This window comes from Triturus cristatus, chromosome 6 (genome assembly GCF_964204655.1).
Source record: "Triturus cristatus chromosome 6, aTriCri1.1, whole genome shotgun sequence".
NCBI classification, from domain to species: domain Eukaryota; kingdom Metazoa; phylum Chordata; class Amphibia; order Caudata; family Salamandridae; genus Triturus; species Triturus cristatus.
The window spans coordinates 232,248,665-232,273,938 of NC_140589.1; the positions used below are offsets into that span (position 1 = coordinate 232,248,665).

At 46.8% G+C, this 25,274-nt stretch overlaps 1 long non-coding RNA gene across 1 annotated transcript in view; it reads left to right on the plus strand.

Moving 5' to 3' along the window:
* LOC146816695 (uncharacterized) overlaps positions 1-18,843 on the plus strand; it is a 165,964-nt gene extending 147,121 nt beyond the window's left edge. The window contains exons 2-3 of the long non-coding RNA XR_014962479.1: positions 17,143-17,205; positions 18,709-18,843. This is a non-coding gene — a long non-coding RNA (uncharacterized LOC146816695). The remainder of the gene's footprint in view (positions 1-17,142; positions 17,206-18,708) is intronic.
* Positions 18,844-25,274: the final 6,431 nt, after the last annotated feature.

Sequence of the window (25,274 nt, forward strand, 5' to 3'; positions counted from 1 at the left end):
AATTAAATAAGCCAATCATGGAATCACTAATCCATAGCAATAATTTACAAAGAAAGCATATGCACTTCAGCAGTGGTAAAGTGCCCAGAGTCATAAAACCACCAACAACAGGTCACAAAAAATACAGGAGGAAGGCAAAAAATTCTGGGATGACCCGCAAAAAGGGCCAAGTCCAACAACAAGGAACTCTGCAGAAGATGTTTTGAAATCGTAACATATTGCTAAGCATAGCACCCCTCCTGAGGTTAGCTCCCCTCCCCAAGTCAGTGCCGAGTACGGTGACACCAGTCGCACTGCCCTAAAGCCAGCCCTGCTTTTGGGTCACATGTGTCCAACTGGTGGGAAGATCTTTGGCTCCCTGCATTGCAAGCCTCGTCACCCCCATTCCTAGTGGTTAATAATTATGGGGTAAAGCTGGATACTCTCTCTAAGAGGGCTCAGTTCTCGGCAGTGGTAGGCCAATGCTTAACGCTGATCCGTACTATTAAGAAATTCCTCCCCCTCCTACCTACGGAGGCGAGAAGATTAGTGATTCACACCTAGATCACTCTGCATCTGGATTACGCGAATGTCTTATATTTAGGGGCTACTGAAGCTCAGGTGAAGCTTCTGCAGGTGGTCCAAAATGTAGCAGCTAGGTTACTTCTTCATCTGCCTAGGATACCCGTTAAGAAACTGATTCTATTAAAATCACTAGTGATGGTTCAGAAGACAGTGTTTCCTTCCAGTCCTGGCTAACTGGTGGAGAGATTCACTCAGTACATTCCCTCCAGATTGCTGTGCTCAGCTTCTGCTTCCTTTTTGGTTATCCCATGCTTCACGTGTGTCCAAATAGGCGGCAAAGCTTTCTCCTTCCTAGCTGCTAAGGCTTTGAATGAGCTTGATCACTTCTGAGCTCATCTTCCGAAAAAACGTAATATTTGTTTTTTTTGTAGGGGAAAATAAGTCTTCTGCTGTGGGATTGTGTACCGGGGCAATGCCGGCTAGGGCCAGGACACTCCTTAGAGTAGCTGTGTACTCTATAAGTCCATCATTCATTCATTCATATGTCTTGGAGACATAAAGTCCTGTGGCCTGACTCCATTTATGAGTAGGTCCCGACTCCATCTTAGGTACTATAAGTCACCATCCTTTCTCGATTCATGCAGAATCATTGTCATGTCTGCCATTGACGGAGATCTCATCTGACATTATCTTTCTAGGAACCGTGAAAGTGTGAAGTCATTTGGCTAATGACATAGCTATAACACCTGATGTGACATCAGTCAGGAACAAGTGTTTACTTATCACCATGTCAAGGTCAAATAAAAGTAAATACAGACATATAGCTAAAATAGTGTAGTCTGATTTGACATTCTTTCACTTTATATGAAACATTTGGGATGCATACCTTGATGTACATAATCTATGCGAGTCATTCTTAAATTTATGTCAGAAATTCTAATCTCTGATAAAATTTTGTATATAAGGGATGCCACTTGACCACTTGTCAGAAGAGCTCCTTCGCCCAGATTATCACACAAGATTCTGCAGGAGACGGTCTCACCTACTGCTAGCGCACTTTGAAGATACTACATCTAGCCTGATGCTGATAAAGCTGAGTCCTTAAGGAAGGCCACTACCACAGCTCATGTTTGCTCTTCGCAGGGAACACCGCCTTCGCTTATAACAACAGCTCTTGATATCACCAGGGTGTGCAGTGCGTCTCTTCTGCCTAAGAAACTCTAGACTGCAAGTTTCTCTACTTTCAATGCTATCTTAGCATAGCGCACAGAGGTAGGTGTTAGGGTGTTATGTTTCAGAGGACATTTTTATCATGTTAGAAATTTCCTTTTTATTTTCGTTACTCACAATTTGCCTTCTTGCTGTTTTTATGATATCCTATGTAGATGTTTTAGATGTGCTGAGAAACAGGTTAGCCCTAATATGTTGAGTTAAATGTGTCTATTCTTCTTAGCGCAGTGTGTGTGTGTGATATTGTGAATAATGAAATAGGTCTGTTTTTGTTACCACAGTGTCTCTGATCCCCTTGTAGGGATTTTTAGTAATCCAAATGCAATAACTACTTCAATAATGTATTGGGGGTGGGGGCTATAAAGGGCTACAATAACCTGTCTTTCACATTCAGTGTTGTGCATTGAACTGAGTTCTCCTGTGTCCCCCGTGGGTGGGAAAGCAAACCTTGCAGAACTATGCAAAAGTCATAGTTTACACAACAGCTTGAAGGTCCTCTGATGGATTACCCCCTTTCTCACTTACCATAAAAGCTAGTCAGAAAGGCTACAGCTACCCCCAACCCAATGTTCCTCGTGGCGCTATATTAGCACCTTTGCTGCTCAATATCTACATGGAATCATTGAAGGAGCTAATAGAGGAGAGGGTTATAATGAGACACAAATAAAAGGACAACACTCACATCTTATTGGAAACCAACTCTATCAAAGATATCCAAATCTTAAAAGTATGCCTCAATGGACTTCTTGACTGGACAGCATTACATTTCCACAGGCTCAACCATTTGAAAACCATATATATTCTTCTCCAGAGAAACCAAAAGCCCAAATTCAACAAGAGATGGGCTACATTCTGAGGGTTTAAACTCTCCTAAAGCGTAGAACAAAGATTCTGGAATCACTCTATGAACCACATTTCAACCATACTGTAAAATCGACCAGAGCATGGGTACTCATAAACCTTCTCTCGGGGGCCAAATTTACAATGTGGTTTATAGCCGCACCGGTGGGGACGGGGACATTGGGGGAGGGGGGCGGGGCTAGAGAAAAAAAAACGATGCTCTCTCTCTCGCTCTGTCTCCCTCCCTCTCTCTATCTCTCCCTCCCTCTCTCTATCTCTCCCTCCCTCTCTCTCTCCGTCTCCCTCCCTCTCTCTATCACTCTCTCTCTCCCTCCCTCTCTCTGTCTCCCTCTGTCTCACTCCCTCTGCTTGTCTTCCTCTCTCTCTCTCTTTCTCTCTGTCTGTCTCCCTCTCTCTCTCTGTCTCCCTCTCTCTCTCTGTCTCCCTCTCCCTCTCTCTCTCTCTCTGTCTCCCTCGCTCTCTCTCCCTCTGTCTCCCTCCCTCCCTCTGTCTCCCTCTGTCTCCCTCCCTCTGTCTCCCACCCTCCTCCCTCTGTCTCCCGCTGTCTGTCTCTCTCCCTCTGTCTGTCTCCCTCTCTCTGTCTCCCTCCCTCTCCCTCTGTCTCTCTCCCTCTGTCTCCCTCCGTCTCTGTATCTCTCCCTCTCTCTCTCTCCGACTCCCTCCCTCTATCACTCTCTCTCTCTCCCTCTCCCTCCCTCTCTCTCTGTCTGTCTACCTCTGTCTCCCTCTGTCTCACTCACTCTGCTTGTCTCCCTCTCTCTCTCTGTCTCCTTCCCTCCCTCTCTCTCTCTGTCTCCCTCCCTCTATCTCCCTCCCTCTGTCTGTCTCTGTCTGTCTCCCTCTCTCTGTCTCCCTCCCTCTCTCTCCCTCTGTCTCCCTCTGTCTGTTGCCCTCCTCCCTCTATATCTCCCTCCCTCTCTCTAGCTCTCCCTCCCTCTCTGTCTCCCTACCTCTCTCTATCACTCTTTCTCTCCCTCACTCCCTCTCTCTCTCTCTGTCTCCCTCTGTCTCCCTCTGTCTCACTCACTCTGCTTGTCTCCCTCTCTGTCTCCCTCCCTCTCTCTCTCTCTCTGTCTCCCTTCCTCTCTCTGTCTCCCCCTCTGTCTCTCTCCCTCTATCTCCCTCCCTCTGTCTGTCTCTGTCTCCCTCCCTCTGTCTCCCTCCGTCTGTCTCTGTCTCCCTCGGTCTGTCTCCCTCCGTCTCCCTCTATCTGTCTCCCTCGCTCTGTCTGTCACCCTCCTCCCTCTGTCTCCCTCCCTCTGTCTCCCTCCCTCAGTCTCCCTCCCTCTCTCTGTCTCCCTCCCTCTGTCTCCCTCTCTCTGTTTCCCTCCCTCTGTTTCTCTCCCTCTGTCTCCCTCCCTCTGTCTCCCTCCCTCTGTCTGCCTGTCTCCCTCGGTCTCCCTCTCTATGTCTCCCTCTCTCTGTCTCACTCTCTCTGTCTCCCTCTCTCTCTGTCTCCCTCTCTCTCTGTCTCCCTCCCTCTGTCTCCCTCCCTCTGTCAGTCTCCCTCTCTCTGTCACCCTCCCTCTGTTTCCCTCCCTCTGTCTCCCTACCTCTCTCTCTGTCTCCCTCTCCCTCTGTCTCCCTCCCTCTCTCTCTGTCTCACTCTCTCCCTGTCTCCCTCCCTCTGTCTCCCTCCCTCTGTCTCCCTCCCTCTCTCTTGGTCTCTCTCTCTCTTTCTCCCTCTCTCTCTATCTCCCTCCCTGTCTCCCTCCCTGTCTCCCTCTCTCTGTCTGTCCCCCTCTCTCTGTCTCCCTCCGTCTGTCTCCCTCCCTCCCTCTGTCTCACTCCCTCCATCTCCCTCTCTCTGTCCCCATCTGTCTCCCTCTGTCTGTCTCCTTCTGTCACCTCACCCGCTGCTCTCTCTTCCTGCTGCCCTCCGTCACCTCACCCGCTGCTCTCACACCCTGCTGTCCTCGTCACCCTCTGTCACCTCACACCGCGTGTGTCACCCCGGGCTGAGACGGCTTCCCGGGCACACACACAGCTGCACCCGAGTACTTCACAGGTCTTTAAAAGGCCATTCACTTGTTAATGAGGCTTTGTTGTATTTCACCTCTTCTTAGCGCCCCTGCATCTCCACACAATCAGAGGGGAGATGCAGGGGCGCTAAGAAGAGGTGAAAAACAACAAAGCTTCATTAACAAGTGAATGGCCTTTAAAAGAATCACCGGCCCCCATAGCTCCGCGCTGCTGCAACCGGCGGTGTTTGCGGACACTCTTTAAAAAAAAAAAGCACAGGTACGATGTCTGCAAGGTCCGCGGGCTGCCAAGGAAGGCTTGCTGGGCCGCTGGTGGCCCGCGGGCCGTACTATGAGTACCCGTGGACCAGAGCAACACTACTTTCCCAAACTGACTTTGACTAGTGGTAGAAGCTCCAGTTAGCTCTTGAACTGATCATGGGAATGGAATCTTCATGGCAGTTCCCAAAAGCACACTCTCCCTTCTGATGGGGCCCTACATTTGGCAGCCCAATTTTCATCTGAAATGAGAACCTTTAAAAATAAAATCATAAAATCATGCGTTTGTTACGTGATACTACTCACTAGTGAGGGTCTCAAGGCGCTGAGGGGGGGGCATTTCGCAGTCTCCAGTTGATCAAGGAGGGGGTCTGTCGAAGGGCCAGGTTTTGAGGTTTCTTGTGAAGATGGGGAGAGATGTTGTCTGTCTGAGGTGGAAAGGGAGGGCGTTCCAGGCTCTGGTCGTGAGGAAGGAGAAGGAACGGCCACCTGATCTGGTCTTTCTGCTGCGGGGGACCATGGCGTAGGATAGCTGGGCTGATCGTAGGGTCCTTTGGGGTGCGTGGAATTTGAGCCGGCTGTTCAGGTATGCTGGTCCGGTTTCGTGGAGGGCCTTATGAGCATGGGTGAGCATCTTGAAGGTGACTCTAGCTTCGATGGGGAGCCAGTGGAGTGTGCGCAGGTACTGGGAGATGTGGCAGTGTCTTGGCAGGTTGAGGACCAGTCTTGTGGCGGCGTTCTGGATGTTCTGTAGCTTGCTTGTGAGGTTTATTCCGGCGTAGAGTGCGTTGCTGTAGTCGAGTCTGCTGGTGACCAGAGCATGAGTGACGGTCTTTCTGTGTTCGAGGGGGATCCATTTGAATGTCTTGCGTAGGAGGCGGAGGGTCTGGAAGCAGGAGGACAAGGCAGCGTTGATCTGGTGGTCCATTTTGAGTTCGGAGTCCAGGATGATTCCCAGGTTGCGTGAGTGGTCCGTAGGGGTGGGCGGGCTTCCAAGGGCGGGGGGCCACCAGGTGTCATTCCAGGCATTGGGGGTGGGCCCATGATGAGTACTTCTGTTTTGTTGGTGTTTAGTTGAAGGCAGCTGTTTTTCATCTATTTGGTGACAGCTTCCATGCCTTCTCAAAAATTGTGTCTGGCGGTGTTGGTTCGTTGGATAGGGAGTGGATGAGTTGGGTGTCATCTGTGTATGACACAATGTTGAGCCCGTAGGTTCTGACGATGGGGCGAGCGGAGCCATGTAGACGTTAAAGAGCGTAGGGCTGAAGGATGACCTCTGGGGAACTCCACAGGTGGTTGGTGTAGGGTCCGAGAGGAAAGGGGGGAGTCTGACCCCCTGCGTTCTGCCGGAGAGGAAGGAGCAGATCCAGTTGAGGGCCTTATCTTGAATCCCTGTGTCATGGAGTCTGCGTATTAGGGTGCGGTGAGAGACTGTGTTGAACGCTGCTGAGAGGTCGAGGAGGATGAGGGCTACTGTTTCTCCTTTGTCCAGTAGGGTGTGGATGTCATCTGTTGCGGCGAGGAGGGTGATTTCCGTGCTGTGGTTTTTTCTGAAGCCGGATTGGGAGGAGTCGAGGATGTTGTGCTCTTCGATGAATGTGGCGAGTTGGCTGTTGATGGCTTTCTCGATAACTTTCGCTGGGAACAGGAGCTGGGAGATGAGTCTGTAGTTTGAGGTCGGTGGGGTCCGCCAAGGGTTTCTTGAGGAGGGGGTTGATCTCGGGGTGTTTGCAGTCGTCGGGGAACGATGTGGTTGCCAGGTAGCGGTTGATGGTGTGGCGGGGCATGGGTGTGTTGGTGTCTCTATTGTATTATGTGGTGGGGGCAGGGGTCCGTGGGGCCCCGGAGTGGATTGAGTTCATCGTCTTCAGTGTGTCTTCGGTGGTGAGGGCTGTCTAGTTGTCGATCGTTGGCTTCATGGTGTCGAGGGTGGTTGGTGAGGGTTCAGTATGTTGGTTGTCTTCGTCGAAGTTGTTGTAGATGCTCTTGATTTTTTGGTGGAAAAAGGTGCTGAGTTTATTGCAGAGGTTTTGTGGGGGTGGGATGTCGGTGATCTTTCCTGTTCAGAAAGAGCTACATTTCAGGAGCCACCCCATTTCTCTGAAATTCGCTCCCAGTTGCAATAAGATGCCAAAATAGCCTACTGAAACTTCACAAAAAATTAAAACTTTTCTTTTAGACCAATACTTTAACTGGGAGTGACCCAAGACCAAGATCCTTTTCTTTCTTAGCTGTCCTTCTGCTGTCCAACACATCAGGGCTCCCCTCTACACCAGTCTGCGTCTTCCTTCCTATCACTCTAGGTCTTCTTTCTCCTACACTCAGCACTATAACTTCATTCTCCCTAATCATGCTCTGATCAGACTCCTAACTTTATTCCTACTTCCCTTCCTGCACCATGACTAATATGGCTTGCCTACTTGGTCATGTCTGCTGACTAAGTGTGCTTCTTGAGGGACTCCTGCAATGTGACCGTATGGGTGTCTCTACCCAACTACACATCCCTTTAGAGGTTGAGGGCTGGTGGTGCCCTCTCTGATGCTTATAATACTCTTTTATTGGCCTAGGTTCCATCTGTTTTATTATTTTATGTATTAAAATCCAGAGGTGTTGCCTAGTTATTTTCTGTCCTTGGCCTTTTTTTGACTCCCGACATTGTAAGGACTGGACCGAGGACGATATGCCACAATTACTTACCAGTAACCCTCAATATTCCCATTGGAACTCCCGTTGGCATTATCAGTGAGTGGGATCAAGTTTTTAGTTTCCTTGACATGCAGGGGGCACGCAGAACATTAGTTAATAAGGGCAACCATGAATCAATATTGCCCTTAAATAGGTTTATGAGAATCCCATCTGGGCCAGGAGTTGTATTCCTACTGCTAGAGCTGATGGCTAAACTAACTTCACAAATAGGCTGGTGTCTTTTTAACCGGAGCTTGCAGTTAGGATATCCACCACCGCCTTGCTCTCCACACCAGCTTCCCCTGTATGGCATAGATGTAGCAAAAGTGGTTGATCCAGTCTTCAGATGCTATCACTGTGTTGATTCCTGTAGTGTCAGTGGGGCTAAAGTACGATTGGTTTATAAACATCCAAAAACATGGAATCCCTCAGGGCATTGGCCTTCAACAGTTTCTCCCATGCCTTATCCTTGATGTCCTCTTTACGGGCTTGTAGTACCCTTTTATAATCATGTCTACAGGCCCCAACATTGTTAGTTATTTATCAAGCACACATTCACTGACGTTTCTTGGTGCTAAATAATCCAGTCCATAACTAAGTTACTACTAGTTGGCTAGGGAAATAGCAAAGTTTTCAGATGTCTACTAAAGTGCATGAAAAGAGGTTTTAAGCGTGAAGGGCTATCGTTAATTAATTCTGAAGTCTAGACAAGGTTACTGCTTTGGTCCAGTGAACAGAAGAGAGTTTTCTGTCCGCATGGTGCACAATAACCAGTGACTTGCAGGTAACTCTTTGCTGAACAGGAAGCCAATGTCATCTTTTCAGAATCAGTAAGATATGTTGCCATTTGGGAACTCATCACACTAAATGACCATCTGCATTTTGAATCAGTTGAAGCTGTTTAGAATATTTCCGGGGGCCAGACAGCGCAATAGAGTCCTCATAGTCAAAACGGGACTGATTCATGCCATTCATGGCAGGGATATGATAGCAGCTGTCATGAAAGAGAGAATGTTCCAGCTTGTTTGAAGATGTAAGAAGAAAGTGCTTTCAAATTTTAGAAACCCAAGAAACTAAAGTAAGATTAGCAACAAGATAGATGCCAAGATTATGAACTGTAGGAGAAAGAGCTGGGAACGGGCTAGCATTATGAGTCAGAACTTAAGAGACAGCAAGCACCATCAGCAGTTCAGTCTTAGATGTGTTCAACTTCAAGACGTTTTGAGACATCCACCAGTGCATCAGATGTAAGGTGTGGCCAAAAGAGGAATTCAGGGTGAGGTCCTGTGTTAACGCAAAGATCAAATGAGTGTCATCCACATACATGTGAAACTTTGCTTTAACCGATATTTTAAAAAAGGCCATGGGCGCATGTAGATGTTAATGCCATGAGGCGTAAAGAGGATACAATTGAACACTGGGGCATAACACAATCGAGAATGTTGGGCTCAGATTAGCATGGAAGCAGTTGTACAATCTCAATCAAACAGGATTTGTAAAGCGCTGTTTATCACCTGTGAGAGGGTATGCAGGTTTTGGGGTTTGCTGATGGGTGTAGTTAGTTAAACAGCCAAGTTTTCAGACCTTGCCTGAATTCCTGCAGGGTGGGGAGGTTTGTAGGTGGAAGGGGAGACCGTTCCAGGTCTTGGCAGCCAGGTAGAAGAAGGAGCAGCCACCAGCCCTGCTTCGGTGGAAGCGGGGAGTATGGGCGAGGGAGAGGGAGGCAGAGCGCAGTTGTCTTCAGAGTTGGTGGAAGTTCAGCCTGTGGTTGATGTAGGCTGGTCCTTGATTGTGCCGGGCTCTGTAAGCGTGGATCACCAGTTTGAACTGGCACCTTTTGTGGATTTAGAGCCAGTGAAGAGTTCTGAGGTGAGGGGTGATGTGGGCCCACCTCGGGAGGTTGAGGATGAGTCGGGCTGCTCAGTTCTGAATGTTCTGAAGTCTGCTTAGCAGCTGTGAGGTGATACCCACATAGAGGGTGTTGCTGTACTCGAGGAGGCTGGTGATAAGGGCTGGTTGACTGTGCCTCTCGTGGTGGTAGGGAGTAATTTGAATATTTTCCAGAGCATGCAGAGAGTGAGGAAGCAGGCTGAGGATACTGTGTTTATCTGTTTTTGCATGGTGAGTTTGCTGTCGAGTACAATACATAGGTTCCTGGCGTGATCTGTGAGTGTGGGTGTAGGTGAGGGTCCCAGTTCTGTTGGCCACCAGGAGTCATCCCACTGTGATGTGTTGCTCCTGAAGATGAGTACCTCTGTTTTGTCGGTATTGAGTTTGAGGCAGTTGTTTTGCATCCAGCTGGCGATACTGGTCATGCATAGGTGGAGGTTGGCTGTGGTGTTTGCGGGGTCTGCAGACAGTGAGAGGATGAGCTGAGTGTTGTCAGCATATTATATGATGGTCATGTCAAACGTCCTAACTAGGGTGGCCAGAGGGGTCGTATAGGTGTTGAACAGGATGGGGCTTAGAGAGGACCCTTGGGGGATGCCACAGATGATGTCCTTTGGATCTGAGGTGTAGGGTGGGAGGCAGACGCTCTGTGTTCTTCCAGTGAGGAAGGATGCGATCTACTTGATGGTGTTCCATTGGATCCCCATCTGGTGGAGTCTTTTAGGATGGTGAAGTGGGACACGGTGTCGGAGGCTGCCAAGGGGTCAAAGAGGATCAGGGTAGTAGCTTCTTCCTGGTCTAGGAGAGACCTCATGTTATCCGTGGCTGTGATTAGGGCGGTTTCTCTGCTGTCATTTGCAGGGACCCGGATTGTGATAGGTCCAGGAGGTTGTGGTTCTCTAGGCGGGTGGTAAACTGGCGGTTGATGGCTTTTTCCAGAACTTTAGCAGGGAAAGACAGTAAGGAGATGGGCCTGTAGTTCTTGAGCTCTTCTGGGTCTGCAGAGGTTTTTTGAGGAGTATTTGGACTTCCGCGTGTTACCATTCCTCTGAGAAGGTGGTGGAAGTGATGGAGAACTTTAGGATGGTGGTTAGTTCTTTTCTGATGGTGCTGTTTTCCCGATTAAACATGTGGTGGGGGCCGGGGTCATTTGGTGCTCCTGAGTGGATGGAACTCATGATGGTGGAGGTGATCTGCGTGATAAGTTGCTCCCAAGTTGTGATTCTTGAGTTTGATTTGGCATTGATAGGGTTAAGGAGGCTGTGGATGCTAGCAATGGTTGGTTAAGGGTACAAGTGTTCATAGATGGTGACGATTTTGCTGTGAAAGAAGTCTGCTAGGGTGTCACAGAGATCTTGCAGGGTGATGGTGTTTTCAGTTGCTGAGGGTTTGGAAAACTCTATAATGATGCTGAAGAGTTCTTTGCTGTGGTTGGAGCTGGCTTTGCGGCAGCGGTCAGGGTGTCCTCTTTAGCATTTTTCAGGTATTGGTGGTAGTTGTTCAGAGCCAGTTTGAAGGTGGCTCGGTTGTTAGGCTCTTTGCTGGAGTGCATCATACGTTCTAGTTGTTTGCAGTTGTGTTCAGTGGTTGAACTATCTGGCGTATTTGGTGGTTCTGACTGGTTTGGCGGGTTTGAGGGGCACGACTATGTCGGCGCAATTGTTCAAGAGTTTAAGTTTTTGACGGCCACCTCAAGGTTGGAGGTAGTGTCTGGGTGGAAGGGGATGAGGGTGTTGGTCCACATATTTTTGTTTGCCTTGCTCCAGCTCCTGTGGGAGGTGCTGGTTTTGTTGGTGGGCGTGTTAAGGGTGGTTGTGATGGAGAAGTGGACAATTGAGTGGACAATCTGGAACTGATTAATTAAGTAAGAAGTTTATTACTTCAAAGGAGGGCCAGATATGCCAATTGCACAGAGCCTGGGGATCGGAGAGGAGTGATCTATGGTGATGAAAGCAGTAGAAAGTTCCAGAAGAACCAGTGTCCCAGATTCTCCCTCATGCACCCGTTTTCTTAGATCATCACCAAAGGATGACACCATCAGTTATGCACTTCTGCCCCAAAGGGCCAGCCAAACATGCATGCGCACTTTAGGGAGAGCAAACTATTCCTCCCCTCCCCTGCTCTATCAGCAGAGCATCCCTGCCCCGCCCGCAAAGCTGCCGCCACATGGAAAAAATAAAATGATTATAACTTTACAGTTATTATCATTTTATTTTTCCTTTAGTGACACTGTTTAAAAGCAGTGAGGGGACGCTCCTCCGCCTTAGCGGAGGAGCCGCCACCCGTCTGTGAAGTTTCAAAGAGACCATTACTCTCCTCAAAGCTGGACAGCTGAGTAAAAACTAAAGGACTGATTTAGAGTTTGAGGGATGGGTTCCTCCATGAGAAATGTGATGGATGTTCCGTCCGCCTTAGTACAGGTGCATTATATCCTATGGCACTTGCAAAAAGGCAAACAAAATATCCGTCATGTTTGCGACGGAGTAACCTGTCTGCCAAAGTCTAAATCAGGCCTTAATTTCTCTAGCAGCTTAAACCAGTAAGGAAGGAGAGAGACATTAATGCCTGTTTTTAATGATATATAGACAACAGGTTAGTAGCGAACAAGAAGTACATCTCTTATGAATAGTTTCCAAGAGAGTCTTTAGAAACAGGAACACAATTGGTGCAATCTGCAGCACATGCAGAGGGGACTCTGAGTGGGTTACTGCAAGTAGGGGCAGGAATAGGGTGAGATAAAACAGACATCTTAAATTCACTTTTTTATTTGCAAGAAGGATGATATCTCTATGGAAAGGGTCTGTGATGGAAAGAATTGCCTTGTTTTCTCCCTCTCATGGAGCATAGCTTCTACCATCCTTTAGTTTGGATGGCTTGTATTCTTCCACTGTGTGCTCCTGCTCTCTCTCCTCTGTTGCCCCCTCCCTCAGATACCTGCCCTGTGCACTCCGTATTGCTCCCTCCCCCCCACTTGCACTTTACTTTGTGTGCTGCTTTCAGGGGTTTTGGGAAGCAGGTAACTCACGTTACTTGATGGAACAGGAGTTTATTAGTAGTAGAGTACAGACCCCTGGGACACCTCTGCTTACAAGTCCAACTGCAACTCCTCTGCCACCAGTTTACAAACAGATGGATGTTGCTAGGGGACCGCAGTATTCCAATTCATCATGACATCATGACAACCATGGTAACTATTACAAAGCAAGCTATGTAAAATACAACACATCTCCCCTCTTTATAATAAAATAAAAAAATTAAAAAACTATGTACATACGTAATCTTTATACGGTGTAGGCATTGTACGTTGTCTTACATTTGTTCTGACCTTAGCAACTGGCAATCCAACAAGATCAGTATTAACTCTGCATGCAACAATATTTTGTTGAGTACTTGGAGGCATGACAATTTCAGTGTCAGAACATGGTGATACCTTCCTAGTGTTCCACCAATTTCCATCCTCCAACTTAACACTGTTACCCTTAACAACAATGATCTTTTTGGGAGAAGACCATTTAGGCAGACCTTTTTTTGCCTTGTCTCCAACAAATACCCTCACAAACATTCCTTGCATGAAACAACGTTTTGGCTTCACAATGTTTTCATTAAAACGATCACAATAATTTTTTTGATATTTCTCTACTCTACTCCGCATTTCCTCTAAGTTTGCATTGTATATCCCCGCTCTATTCATCCAAGGTGGAACAGCCACAGAACAAGGAATCCTTCCCTTAAGTAGAGAAAAAGGCGTTTCTCTAGTCACTGAATGCGGAGTAGTGCGGTACGACCACAACATGTCCTTTACACACTTTCTCCATAACTCATTGTTTTTGCACGCCAATTGAATACATTCAACCAATACTCTGTTGAAACGCTCCACCAACCCGTTTCCCCTTGGATGATAGACTGGCGTCGTAGTGTGCCTGATTCCCCACTTCCTCAGAAAACCCTCAAATTCTTCCGATATGAATTGGGGTCCATTATCCGTAACTAGTTCAGTGGGGCAACCTTCCCTTCTAAAAATGTCTTCACAAAATGAAATAACACTTGCAGCCTTGACCTCTTTAACAAAGGCAACTTCTGGCCACTTTGAAAAATAATCTACCATAACTATGGCAAATCTCTCTGATGCGTTTAAGATATCGAAAGGTCCACATATATCGATGGCTAATTTATCCCATGCACCTTTAGGCATGGGTGACGCACTTGTAGAAGTTTCTTGAGAAGAATGAGTCTTGTCGCTACACGCACAAGCCATGCAATCTCGAACAAAACGCTCAATTTGCACATCCATACCTGGCCACCAAAAATCTACTCTAATCCTTCTCTTCATAGCTGACATACCCCCATGCCCGTCATGCATGATATTTAGTAATCTGTTTCTTAAACTCTCCGGAACCACTAATCTATTACCTCTCCTTAGTATACCTTCTATCACATTCAACTCAGACCATATCAATTTGAAAGAATTAAGATCCTTATGTACCTTCCATCCTTGTTCACCACTTAAGGCTTTTATAACCATGCCCAGTACAACATCTTCCACCATGGCCTTCTTCCACTCAACTTCACTGATGGCTGTACACACATCCTTAATTTCGGCAACCATCCATTCATCATCTTCCTCCTCATCTGTATTTTCTAACGGTAATCTAGATATGCAATCTGCATTTACATTCCTTGCACCTGGAATATATTTCACATCAAAAGAATATTCTTGCAGACGGTATAACCATTTAGCTATTCTGGGAGTGGCCTTGCTTGCACCTCTGGTGGAGAAAAGATCTATCAAAGGTTTGTGGTCAGTATGTAATTGGAACTTAGTTCCCCACACAAATGTCCGGAAATACTGTATGCCCCACCAACATGCTAAAGCTTCTTTCTCGATGGTAGAATAAGAGTGTTCTGCTCCTTTTAGTGTGCGGGACGCAAACGCCACTACCCTTTCTTGTCCCTTGTGCATCTGAATTAGTACCGCACCTAACCCATTATTACTGGCATCGGTAGTGATGATAGTCTGGTCATTGGGGTCAAATGGCCTTAATGACACAGCATTTATGATGCATTTCTTGATAGCATCAAAGTTTTGTTGACAAACATCAGTCCACTCGAATTTGACACCTTTCTTCATCAAGCTCCTAAGCTCTTGTACCTTGTCCGAAAAGTGGTGAACAAATTTCGAGTAGTACTCTGCTAACCCCAAGAATGACCTGAGTTGATATCTATCTCTTGGGGCAGGAGCCTTTTCAATGGCTTCAATCAAACTACGTTTTGGTTTTACACCCTCACTGGACAAAGTATGACCAAGATACTCCACTTCCTTGACACCAAACTTACATTTTTCTAATGCAATAGTGAGACCAGCCTCAGAAAGTCTGATGAGAACCTCTTCCAAGATCAAATCATGATTGTTTACATCACTCCCCCATACCAATACATCATCTTGAAAAACCACTACATTTTTAAGACCAGTTAATATTGATTGCATAACCCTTTGGAAAACGGCTGAAGCGGACGCTAAACCAAATGGCATGCGCTTAAACTGAAAAGCTCCTTCTGGAGTAATGAAAGAAGTGATGTGCTTTGAATCTTCGTGTAATAGTATTTGGTGGTATGCATTAGACAGGTCTAAAGTGGTAAAATATGTTCCCCCCTTGATAGTAGCTAACATTTCATTTATTCGTGGGAGCGGATACCGATCTATCCATATGTTATCATTTACATCTCTCAAATCAATACACATCCTACTATTACCATTAGGTTTCCGGGCCAAAACAATTGGACTTAGCCATTCGGACGCCTCAATACGTTCAATAATATCTTCGTTGCACAATCTGACCAACTCATTTTTAAGTTTTTCTCTTAAAACCAAAGGTACATTTCTTACCTTATGTACTTTGGGGGTAGCATCTGCTTTCAAAATGATTTTGTGTTTGAACTTTTTCAAACATCCTAATTTTTCACTGAATAATTTTGGAAATTTATTAACCCATTTGGAAGTTGTACTTGGTGAGGTTAGCAAAACTTGTTGAGGATGGTTAGGGTTAAAAATTATATTGAGTGCTCTCTGTTCCTTCCACCCCAAAAGAGATCTTCCTTGTTTTACTACAAAGAATTTTGCTGTAATCTTCCTGTCTAAGAAACGCATCTCAGTTTCTATACAACCTAACACGGGAAGCTTTTCGCCACAATACCCCTCTGGAATAACATCGGTGGGCTGCAATTCATTCAAATTACCACCTAAACCTTCCCAAATAAACTTGTCTATGATAGTAAATGGGGAACAAGAATCTGCCCATACGTGTACATCCTTGTTCTTAATTTTGATGATGCATTTGGGAGGGCGATAACTATCTTGTTTGTTAGTTTCACATTTGAGAACTTGGCTTGATTCAATAACCATTACCTCAATATCCTCATTCTCACCCTCACTATCATAGAACAGCTCCTCCTTGTGAGGCATATCATCTTGAACTAATGCATTGACAGATTTAGATGTCGCAGAAGAACTTGCACTTCTACACCATCTTGCAAAATACCCTAACCTTTTGCATTTATGGCACCTTGTTTTAATTGCGGGACAATAGGTAGCATCTGCTGTGTGTTTCGGGCTTCCACACCTATAACAAACTTTAGGTTTAAATCTCACTCCTTCTAGTCTGTTGGAAGACATCGGTTTGACTTCCACTTTTTTTGTATTCCTTTTTATGTTATGTATAGTGTCATCTTCTTTTACTATTTTTGGGGAAGGTGTATTTAGCTCTTTTACGTATCTAGACGTGTTTTCCATTCGTTTGGCTACTGACAATGTTTTATCTAAAGAGGGATCCTTTAAACCTAATAATTTTTCCTGTATTTTTAAATTAGACATTCTGTTAATTAGTTGGTCCCTTATTAGATCATCCCTCATATCATTAAATTTACATGTAACAGCCAACATTCTTAAATTTGCGACATATTGTTCAATGGTCTCTCCCGCTGCTTGTACACGAGAAAAAAATGTGTGTCTCTCCACTACAACACTGACTTTTTTTCCAAAGTTCTCCTCCAATGCTTTCCACGCAACTTCAAAAATGTCAATGTTGCTGTCTCCAGAAGCTTCTCTATCAGCGCTGGTTTCAGTCACGATGGCTTCCATTGAAGGTAATGTTTTTAGAACATTTCTTCCCTCCAATCCCAAAAATTGTTTTAAAATCGCTAATTTTCTTTTTGAAACGTAGTCGTCACCCCCAATGGCTTCTAAATAAGTTTCAAAAGTTTCCTTCCAGTGCTCCCACAACATGCACGGTTCACCAGGACTCGGTAGAAAATAAGGTGGTGCTGGAATCACTTGTGACGACATTGTTTGATGAAAATAAAATACACTTCCAATAAATTTGAATGGTGCTGCGCTCTTTATGATGTTTATGCTCTATATAGAAATATTTTTGTTTATTCTTTTTTCAAAGAAAAAAATAAAAAAAAAAAAAATTAAAAAAAAATAAAAATCCTTTAGGAATGAAATTATAAAATTGTTTACAGCATCAAAATGAAAATGGTATTTTAATTTGGGAATCACAACGTTTCTTTACTCTTTCTTTTCCACTTTTTTAAAACATGGTTGCATCTTGTGCTATGTGGACATAACTTTTAGTCCTTTGTTAGTGTTAGTGACTGGAAATCAGTAGTTTATTGTAGATGTTGTCCTTTCTTTGTGTTTTTACCCACAATCCTTCCCGGTTGGGAAACGCTCCAGTCGGCCGAATGAAGTCAGCTGTACGAACGCTCGTGTGGAGAAAAATGCTTCCGAACAATCCAGGTACGTGCGCGTCTTTTTTAAATAATGCCACTAGATGAATTCGCGCATCCACGAAGGCAAAACACAAATGGCCAAGTATAACCTTAATCCTTAGATACCAGTGCACCCAGCAAACTGAATACGCGTCAGCAGCAACATGCACGTAGCTAGGAACACTTAACAGGGTAGACGCTTGTTTATGATTCACACATCGGCATAGCTCAATTCACGGTTCAAAATGTGTCTCCCAAATCCATAGCACTATATCCACGAACGCGAAGAAAAATTAAGAATAAGGCTTGCAACTTTACTCGCTGGGTTGGTCTCTCTTTGAAACAAACCGTGGCACACTACACACGTAGTTGAAACATTCAGTAGGAAAATCGCCTGCAGCCAATCCGAATTAGATGCTCAAATCCATAAAATTATCCATTGCAGGTTGAAAGCATAAAGTACAGTCATAGATGATAGCTCTATCAACGCAAAAGAGCACTTAGTGTCACTTGAAACAAAAAAAAAAATAATAATAATCCAGGGGTCACTCACGGTCCGAATAATTTTAACTCGACTGTCCAAAGTACATTCTTGGTTGGGTTGTTTCCACGCTCGTCGCCAGTTTTGGGAAGCAGGTAACTCACGTTACTTGATGGAACAGGAGTTTATTAGTAGTAGAGTACAGACCCCTGGGACACCTCTGCTTACAAGTCCAACTGCAACTCCTCTGCCACCAGTTTACAAACAGATGGATGTTGCTAGGGGACCGCAGTATTCCAATTCATCATGACATCATGACAACCATGGTAACTATTACAAAGCAAGCTATGTAAAATACAACAAGGGGCGTAGCTTCAAGAGGGGTGTTTGGGGTGTTATACCCCCCAATAAATATATTTTCTGGAAAATAGTTGGGTGCAGGTCTTTCAGTCTGGATTGGGGAGGTGTCCGTCGGATTTCTCAGGACTTTTTACATAGACATAGACAAAAATGCATACACCCTTTCTCTGTTTTTAAAGTTCTCAAAAATGTAGATTATTTTACAAAATATTGTGAATTTTCTCACTTAGCACCCCGACAAATTTACATTGCTCCTCCTTCTTGCTGCCCGTTAAGATCCTCTCTAGCACCATGCTTGTGGTACATTGTATTTTAACATTATATAGTTGAAAAATCTGAAGCTCAACCCACTTCACTCCCCAATCTTACTGACCAAGCTACGCCTCGTGCTGAATTTCCCATTCATTCCTTCCCCCACCCTAGTGTTTTCTTTGTTTATTTGTATTTATTTCCTCCACCTGGTCTGAAGCTCGTCTATTGCACCTCCCACCCATTCCCTGTGGCTTCCCTACCAGCCACAACCCCACAGCTCCCACACATGCCTCATTGTGCCCTCACCTCTTGCTAAATATGTTATTTTCATTTTTTGGAGGGCCTGACAACTGCCATTTGCTGCTTTGTTTCTTTGCTTTCAAAAAAGTGATTTTGCGCACGTAAAACTTCAAGTTTTTTCCTTTCCAACTTTCCAAGTGACAGCTGCCATCTTGGATCAGTAAATACAGACGTCATCACACATGAATGCTGCTATGGAATGACGCATCTGCCAACACCATCGGGCCTCCTTTACACTTTTCCTTCACCGATGGTCGACAGCATTGGCAGAAATCATTTGTGGAGCAGGTAGGTCAAAAAGCGAGACCTATTGGCTTTGCCAGTGGTTGTTTAGAGGATTTATGTACGTTGTCAAGGAGTAGCGAATCTAAACTTTGAAGTCTTTAAAGTGTGATTTCATCTCAAAAACGGTTTATAGAGGGATGTACTGCCATCTAGTGAAACATTTAAGAAACACAGAATTTTGCAGGTATTTGAGGATTATATCAGTCAATAGCGAGCACTGACTGGGTCTTGAGGTGCTGATATTACCAACCTGCCTAACCAAACAGCCTTATTCATCAGCTATTTCCTGGAGCAGAGAGCCAGGCTGCTTCCATAATCACAGCAAAGAAATAAAGAGAAAAAGAGAGCGAGAGAAAGCGAGAGAGGGCTGGAAGGAAGAGTGAAAGGAAGGACATGTGAAAATAAAACTGACAAGAAGAAACGGTCAAAAGGGATGAAAATGTGGATTAATGGGCGAAATAACTGATGGATGGAAGGGTAAAACAGCATTACCTCCTCGTCTTTCCCTCGCTTGCAGCCATTACATTTGAGGCCTTCTGCCTCCCCAGACACCAATCCCACAAAGTCTTATTCTTTAAAAACCCTCCCTCCGCCACACCTCCTGTCTTTTTCCTTTTGTCGCCCAGAGTGGCAAGGGTATGCCCAGACATGGGTCCCGGGGTCACTATTCCACTGTATTCAAACTAGCCTTGCTGATGAGGGGGTGATAACCCCGAAACCGGTCCCAGGATGTGTGTTTCCGGTCGAGGGAGAACCTTGCCTGGCAGTTCGGGCTGGACTATTCCCATGGGAGGCAGGATCAAGACTGATTTGCATATGGATGCGTCCAAACTGGGGTGGCGTGTGGAGAAAAAAAAATGACAGATTAAACCCAGATATGTGACTGGGGGTGAATGTTTGATTTGTTCAGCATTCTGTCCATCATCTGTTGTTTTTGCTTTTGTGCCCTAAGTGGGAGGGGTATTCCCCGATGTGGTTCCTGTGCTCCCTGTGCCACTAGATTCAAACTAGTTTAGCTGATGAGGGGTGATACTCCGAAACCGATCCCTGGATGCTTGTTTCCAGTCCAGGGAGGACCTGACCCGGCAGTTCGGGTGAGACTGTTCCCAAGGGGAGCAGGGTCAAGACTGATTTGTATATGGCTGGGTCCAAACTGGCGTGGTTGGTGAACAAAAAGCAGCGGATTAAACCCATATTAGTGACTGGGGTGAATGTTTGAATTGTTCAGCATTCCGTCCATCACCTGTTCATTTTGCTTTTGTCGCCCTAAGTGGAAAGGGTATGCCCAGATGTAAGTCCAGTGCTCACCGTGCCACTGGATTCAAGCTAGCGCGGCTGATGAGCGGTGAGACCCTGAAACCGGTCCAGGATGCTTGTTTCCGGTCCAGGGAGGACCTTGCCTGGCAGTTCGGGCTGGAATGTGCCCATGGGGAGCAGGGTCAAGACTGATTTGCATATGGCTGGGTCCAATCTGGGGTGGTGTGGTGAGCAAAAAAACAATGGATTAAACCCAGATCCTTGACTGGGGTTGAATGTTTGATTTGTTCAGCATTCCGTCCAACACCTGCTCTTTTTGCTTTTGTCACCCTAAGTGGGAAGGGTACGTGCTGATGTAGATCCCGTGCTCACCGTGCCACTGGATTCAATCTAGCCTTGCTGATGAGGGGTGATACCCCGAAACCGGTCTAGGATTCTTGTTTCCAGTCCAGGAAGGACCTGGCAGTTCAGGCTGGACTGTTCCTTTGGGGAGCAAGGTCAATACTGATTTGCAGATGGCTGGGTCGAAACTGGGGTGGCATGGTGTGCAAAAAAACAATGGATTAAACCCAGATCTGTGACTTGGGGTGAATCTTTGATTTGTTCAGCATTCTGTCCGTCATCTGTTCTTTTTGCTTTTGTCGCCCTAAGTGGGAAGGGTATGCCCAGACGTGGGTCCAGTGCTCACTATGCCACTGGATTCAAACTAGCCTTGCTGATGAGGGGGTGATACTCTGAAACCGGTCCAGGATGCTTGTTTCCAGTCCAGGGAGGACCTTGTCTGGCAGTTCGGACTGGACTATTTTCATGGGGAGCAGGCTCAAAACTGATTTGCATATGGCTTTGTCCAAACTGGGATGGCTTGTTAAATAAATGACAGATTAAACCTTGATCTGTGACTGGGGGTGAATGCTTGATTTGTTCAGCATTCTGTCCATCATCTGTACTTTTGGATTTTTTCGCCCTAAGTGGGAAGGGTATGCCCAGACGTGGTTCCTGTGCTCACTGTGCCACTTGATTCAAACTAGCTTAGTTTATGAGGGGTAATACCCCGAAACTGGTCCCAAGATACTTGTTTCTAGTCCAGGGAGGACCTGGCCTGGCAGTTCGGGCTAGACTGTTCCCATGGGAAGCAGGGTCAAGATGATTTGCATATGGCTGGGTCCAAACTGGCGTGGTTGGTGAACAAAAAACAATGGATTAAACCCAGATTAGTGACTGGGGTGAAAGTTTGAATTGTTCAGCATTCTGTCCATCTTCTGTTCTTTTTGCTTTTGTCACCCTAAGTGGGAAGGGTATGCCCAGATGTAGGTCCAGTGCTCACCATGCCACTGGATTCAAGCTAGCCCGACTGATGTGTTGTGATACCCCAACACTGGTCCAGGATGCTTGTTTCTGGTCTAGGGAGGAACTGGCCTGGCAGTTTGGGCTGAACTGTCTCCATTGGGAGCAGAGTCAAGACTGATTTGCATATGGCTGGGTCCAAAATGGGGTGGTATAGTGAGCAAAACATTATGGACAAAACCCAGATCTGTGATTTTGTTTGATTTGTTTAACATTCCGTCCATCATCTGTTCCTTTTGCTTTTGTTCCATAATCACAGCAAATAAATGAAGACAAAAAGAGAGTAAGAGAAAGAGAGATAAAGAGCTGGCAGGAAGATTAAAAGAACAACATTTGAATATATAACTGACAAGAAGGAAGGGTCTAAAGGAATGAAAAGGTGGATGGAAGGGTGAAATGACTGATGGATGGAAGGGTATTATAACAGCATTACCTTCTCGTCCTTCCCTGGCTCCCAGCCATTACATTTGACGCACTCCTGCCTCCCCAAACACCAATCCCACGAGGTCTTATTCAATAAAAGCCCCTCCCTTCCACCACCACCACCACACCTCCTGTCTATTTGTGTCTCCTTACCAGACTTTGCCAGCGATGGCAGGTCCTTGCTGACCACCGTACAGACCGGAGAACATTTGGATATAAATGTCATTTGGAACGTATTGAGAAGGTTTGCATCGCATAGCAGAACCAGACAAAGGGAGTCTGTAGTGGTGCAGGAAGCCACGCTGCCAGGGTGTGTTCTTCTTCGGGGCAGCGGAGACTCGAGGCAGTGTGGGACGCCTGGACATGGTTGTGTAGTCCGAATGCAGCTGGGGCACTGTTTCTGGGTTATCAGGCGAGCAAAGGCTTGCTCAATCGGAGCAGTGACAGTGGCCTGTTAAACGGGCAGCAGAACTTTCCAATTACGGTGGTGAGGTATTTATATTTTTGGGCTCCAAAAATGTGTATCGCAAGGATTGGTGGATGTAATCTTTGCCTCTATTGGGTACTTTGTGCTTAATGTGGATATTGGTGGATGCATTGCAAACAGGGTGTTTTAGGAGTAGATTTCTGATGGATGCTTGTTTCTGGATTTGTTTGATGCTGATAATGTCAGGGAAACGAGCTGCTAAGAGGAAACATGTTATTTATTCCTCGTCCTCCTCAGATGACGACGACCAGTAGATTCCAGCGAAGGTGGTATCTGGTAGTGGAGCTGCGGCAGAGCCTTTGCCTCCTCTATGACCTCAATCCAAGCTACAAGATATGATCGAAGCCTCAATATCCAAGGCTTTGTCGTCTGCCAATAAGAAGAAGGGGGCGGGTCCTCTAGCAATTATGAGCCAAGCGATTCCTCTTCAGACTCTGATCGTCCTTCTACTTCTTCAGGGAAATATCTGGGGATAGAAGAGATGTGGGATACTTTATCTTGTGTATGTCAGAATTTGGGGTTCCTCCTGTTTACTTGGATAATGAAGATAATCCTTATTTCCACAGTATTCCAAGCCTTGTGCCAGGCGATGCCTTTTCATGGCGCAATTAAGGATATGATTAAGTCAGAATGGAAAGGTGTCAGTTTCACGAATTTCGCAAAAAACATTACATGCTGGAAAGTGATGAGGTTCTTCCATCTAGGTGCCGATTCCGATCCTGTAAAACCCGGGTACGAATGGTCGTACGGAGCGTATTCTCCATACGACTCGTACCCGGGAAATCCTCCTTACAAAGCAGCAAGTACGATTCGTACAGAAATACCATTTCCGTACGAATCGTAACAAACTACGTGCGGCGAAAAAATACCCATAATTCCAATCCGGGACATCGCGTACGTGATGTCCGGACGGAGTCAGGCAGCGTTTTACGGACCAGCAAGTACGATTCGTGCCTACGTCACTCCGCATGGCTCATTTTTTACAGCAGCCAAAAACTCCCGGGAAATTGAGGACTACGTGAAGAAGGTGCACTGGTACGCGACGGACAGCCATGGACCCCTTCCTACGTGTCATCCCGGCCCTCCCAGCCTACGACCTAGTGCACCGAAACCGCCGCGCATGCCGCAGAAGGTCAGAACAACACCCTGGGGCAAAGGGGGGGGCGAGGGGCAGGAAACATAACCCCTAACCAATTTACAAAAAATATATCCTGTACATACATCACCACCAGGGTCTGGTCACTTCGGGGGGCGTGTCCACCAATCCCTGCGTACCGCCACAACGGAAGTGGACGTCTACGCGTACCCGTCACCACTACAATGGTGGTACGGACCATACCCACGCTCTGAGGGCGTGGGTACGGTCCGTTCCACCATTGTAGTGGCGATGTAGGGGTACGTGTGGTATGGACCGTACCCACGCCCTCAGCGCGTGGGAACGGTCCGTACCACCATTGTAGTGGTGATGTAGGGGTATGCGTGGTACGGAACGTACACAACCTATGAATGCGGGGGTACGGACCGCATCACCCATATCCCTAGGGCACCAGTACATTTGTGATACAAGGCGTACACACGCCACGAAAGTTGGCTTAGGGCCTGGTGCAGCATATAACCAGTATATTGGTGGGTGTGTATGCCCAGGACAGGAGTGTACTGCACCAAGGGTGCAGGTGGGCGGCTGCCTAGGATTCCCAGCAGTGAACAAAGACATGTGAGGTGTGGGTGCAGAGGAATACCAGCAGTGGACAGAGACATGGAGGGGTGGGTGCCTATCACTCCCAGCAGTGGACAGAGACATGTGAGGGGTGGATGCCTACCACTCCCAGCAGTGGACAGAGACATGGGGGTGGGTGCCTATCACTCCCAGCATTGGACATAGACATGTGAGGGGTGGGTGCCTATCACTCCCAGCAGTGGACAGAGACATGTGAGGGGTGGGTGCAGAGGAATACCAGCAGTGGACAGAGACATGTGAGGGGTGGGTGCAGAGGAATACCAGCAGTGGACAGAGACATGGGGGTGGGTGCAGAGGACTCCCAGCAGTGGACAGAGAAATGGGGGTGGGTGCAGAGGACTCCCAGCAGTGGACAGAGACATGTGAGGGGTGGGTGCCTATCACTCCCAGCAGTGGACAGAGACATGTGAGGGGTGGGTGCAGAGGAATACCAGCAGTGGACAGAGACATGTGAGGGGTGGGTGCAGAGAAATACCAGCAGTGGACAGAGACATGTGAGATGTGGGTGCCTATCACTCCCAGCAGTGGACAGAGACATGTGAGGGTGGGTGCCAATCACTCCCAGCAGTAGACAGAGACATGGGGGTGGGTGCCTATCACTCCCAGCAGTGGACAGAGACATGTGAGGGGTGGGTGCAGAGGAATACCAGCAGTGGACAGAGACATGTGAGGGGTGGGTGCAGAGGAATACCAAGAGTGGACAGAGACATGTGAGGGGTGGGTGCAGAGGAATACAAGCAGTGGACAGAGACATGTGAGGGGTGGGTGCCTATCTCTCCCAGCAGTGGACAGAGACATGTGAAGGGTAGGTGCAGAGGAATACCAGCAGTGGACAGAGACATGTGAGGGGTGGGTGCCTATCACTGCCAGCAGTGGACAGAGACATGTGTGGGGTGGGTGCAGAGTACTCCCAGCAGTGTACAGAGACATGTGAGGGGTGGGTGCAGAGGAATACCAGCAGTGGACAGAGACATGTGAGGTGTGGGTGCCTATCACTACCAGCAGTGGACAGAGACATGTGAGGTGTGGGTGCCTATCACTCCCAGCAGTGGGCAGAGACATGTGAGGGGTGGGTGCCAATCCCTCCCAGCAGTGGACAGAGACATGGGGGTGGGTGCCTATCACTCCCAGCAGTGGACAGAGACATGTGAGGGGTGGGTGCCTATCACT